Source organism: Triticum aestivum, unplaced genomic scaffold (genome assembly GCF_018294505.1).
Source record: "Triticum aestivum cultivar Chinese Spring unplaced genomic scaffold, IWGSC CS RefSeq v2.1 scaffold137874, whole genome shotgun sequence".
In the NCBI taxonomy this organism is placed as follows: domain Eukaryota; kingdom Viridiplantae; phylum Streptophyta; class Magnoliopsida; order Poales; family Poaceae; genus Triticum; species Triticum aestivum.
This window is the reverse complement of record NW_025241154.1, coordinates 31-3,406: the sequence shown is the minus strand read 5'-3', so window position 1 is coordinate 3,406 and position 3,376 is coordinate 31. Positions and strand designations below refer to the sequence as shown.

General features: G+C 40.7%; 1 long non-coding RNA gene across 1 annotated transcript; it reads right to left on the bottom strand.

Moving 5' to 3' along the window:
- Nucleotides 1-1,129: 1,129 nt before the first annotated feature.
- LOC123176834 (uncharacterized) lies at nucleotides 1,130-3,150 on the bottom strand. Its single transcript, XR_006488672.1, has 3 exons — nucleotides 2,996-3,150; nucleotides 1,875-2,202; nucleotides 1,130-1,638 (listed from the first exon to the last, which is right to left on the bottom strand). It is a non-coding gene; the product is annotated as an uncharacterized lncRNA (long non-coding RNA).
- Between the last annotated feature and the right edge of the window lie 226 nt (nucleotides 3,151-3,376).

The window sequence follows — 3,376 nt, the reverse complement described above, 5'->3', positions numbered from 1 at the left end:
TTTCTAAAAAGCAAAAGAAAATGATAAAAACTTCAAAAATTAAAATCCTTCCAGATGTAGTTATGTTACTACATGTACTAGTTAGGAAAATTTAAAAACTTAAATTTGGACATCTTTTGCAAAAAGTGTAGGGAAAATGTAAAACGGCTATAACTTTTGCATACGATGTCAGAAAAAACCGTATAATATATCAAAATGTTCAACACGAAAATCCGCATCCGATTTTGACAGCCTACGGCCTGTTTGCAAATTTTTAGAATCCTCCTGTTTGCAAATTTTTAGAATCCTCAAATTCTAAAAGGAAAAAAGGTTATGCTCAAATTTCAGTTTTTTTTTGAATTTTTGTTAAATCTGGTCAAACTACTTATTCAAGAAGTATTAGTGTTACTAAATAATTATTCAAGAATATTAGTGTTACTAAATAATTATTTCAGTTTTTTTGAATTTTGGTCAAACTATGGTCAAACAATGGTCAAACTAATTATTCAAGAAATATTAGTGTTACTAAATAATTATTTCAGTTTTTTTGAATTTTGGTCAAATCTGGTCAAACTGTGGTCAAACTACTTATTCAAGAAATATTAGTGTTACTAAATAATTATTGTTTTTTAGAACAATAGTTTCAAACTCAAACAGTGAAATGTGTGACTTCATGCTCAATCTAAATTTCTGAGGGTTAATAGGATTGACATCTTACTATTGTCAGGAAAACAACAAGTGCAGACTTGGAAACGAGGGAGAATAGAACCCGGAAGTTAAGCGTGCTCAGGCTGGAGTAGTGAGAGGATGGGTGACCGTCCGGAAAGTTAGATGATTTGGAATGATGAGGGGTGATTAGAGATTAGAGGTTAAATTGAGCAGTGATGAGGGGTGATTAGAGATTAGAGGTTAAAATAATTTAGAAATTTGAAAATAAAAAAATTCAAAAAAATCATAAAATTTTCTTTAGTACCGGTTGGTGGTACCAACCGGGACTAAAGGTGGACCTCCAGGCAGCGGCCACGTGGAGGGCCTTTAGTCCCGGTTCGTGTAAGAACCGGGACTAAAGGGGAGGCTTTAATAACGACCCTTTAGTCCCGGTTCCAGAACCGGGACTAAAAATTCTTTTTCTACTAGTGTAGGGGTGCCGAGGTAGGAGAAGAACAACTTGTCTCTAGCTTACAATAATCTTCATGGAGACTGACACGACTAAGACTAGTCATGCATGCATAGTGGGAGTAACATACATGCCACATAAGAAAAAAAAGGGAAGGAAGGAATCATGTGCTTGCTGGAGCGTGTTGGCCCAGCTGCAACTCTGCTCTGCTCTGCTGCCAAGCAAGATGACATTCTTCATTGCATGCATTGAGCTCCCTCTTGTCAAATCTCTCGTGGTAAGGATAAGGTAAGGTAATCCAACAACACCTTGCTTTCTTTCTGCCTGCCCACAATTAAGACTAGATAGACAGAGGCATTGCATCCAGTGTTGTTGCGGACAAGACTCTGCTCTGCTGCTATATGAATCTTGCCGCCGGCTCCCGCTAGCTCGGCTTTCCTTCCTGCCGTCCTCTCCTCAGAATTCATAAAAATGCATGCATGCTGGAGGGGCCTTGAGGCGTTGGAGGAGCTCCATCCACCTTCCTTCTCATCTGTACGTGGCTAACCAAATTCATTCACCACATTAATCTTCTCTTCTCTTCTCTTCTCTTCTCTTCTTGTGAATGAAAATATATATATATATAGTAGCTAGTATGCACTTTCTGAATGAAATTATGTGTGAGAACCAACTGGACTGGAGACACACACACACACACACACACACACACACACACATATATATATATATATATATATATATATATATATATATATATATATATATATATACACCGTACCTGTGGGCGAGGCTCCTGCGGATAAGGCCGTCGGTCTGCTCACTCACTGACCCCCATCTGCCGCCGACATCATCGGCCGGGCTCCCCTCCCACCATGGACCTCATCTTCCTTGCCCGCAGGCTTGAGGCGGCTAAGGCTTGTCACCACCATGTGCCCGCAGGCTTGAGGCGGCTAAGGCTTGTCACCACCATGTTCTTTGCGTTGCGGCAGCTCAAGCCTTGGTTCCCTGACCCTCCCTCATGATTATCCCCAGAGACGGCACAAGTGGAGCGGCAGGCCATAAAGAAAATTCCATAGGCGGAGCTGTGAACCTCGTCACGGCGGCCACTGGAGATCGATGAGGAGGAACCAAAACCAAAACCAAAACCAATTCAGGGCAGTCTGAGTCTGGCATTTGTTTTTCTCAAGAAACAAGTCTGAAAAACACTTGCATTCGCATTCGCATGTATAAAAAAGAAAGAAAGAAAGAGAAAAACACCAAACACCTAATATAATATAGAAGAGCTGAAGCAAAGTGGTAGCTAGCAGGCAGGAATAAGCTAATTGATTGATTAATTCAAGTCAAGTCACAAGGAAGGAAGATGTAGGAGTCACTAGAGATGACCTATGAGGATGGATGAATATGAATATGATGATCATCCATCATCAGACCCTAGTTTGTGGTCCACAGACAGAGCCAAGTGCAAAGTCGGGCACACAAGGAGATGGCGTCCTCTCCTCGTTAGCAAACAACAACACAGGCCAAAAACAAAAACTTGTGTAAACTAACTAGGGAAATGAAATGGTTATGTGTCGCTCGAGTCGAGTCAGTTGATGAGATTAAACCAGTAAGCGTAAACCTATGAGTAAGTAATCAAGCATAAATAAACTTGGTGTGATGCTGGCATGCATGCATGCATGATAAGCCGAGTAATTAAGGTGCGGCAGGCATACATTACATATAATGAAAAGAAATGAAAAGAAAAGAATTTCAGGTGAGTTGAGTGTGCTTTAGGATTGAGTTTAGGAGTTTGTGAGCGGATGAATTTCAGAGCAAGTAAATAAATTATACTCCCTCCGTAAACTAATATAAGAGCGTTTAGAGTACTACTCAAAAGGAAAGGAGAGCATGCATAGTGACCTAGGCTGGAACTCGAGGACCTGGGTGAGGCTGCAGTCATTGAAGCAAACCACTTTTCCTCCTTTTCCTTTTCTTCTTCTTCTTGTGGAGGGCTTGGTCTTGTTCTCCTCTTCTTCTTCCTCTTCTTCTTCATCCTCCACATCCACATATTCTTCAGACCAGACCAGACCAGAGCCCACCCACCCACCCAGAACAGAATCTATGTATGTAGACACATAGATCCGTACATCTCGATCGGAAAAGAATCAATAGAAGGAGAATCGGACGATATCTTTCTCGAAACAAACAAAAAGGAAAAGAAAGAGAAAACAGAAATCATGATCAACTAAGCCCTCTCGAGGGCTTGCTTAAGAATAAGAAAGAAGAATCTTATGGAAATAG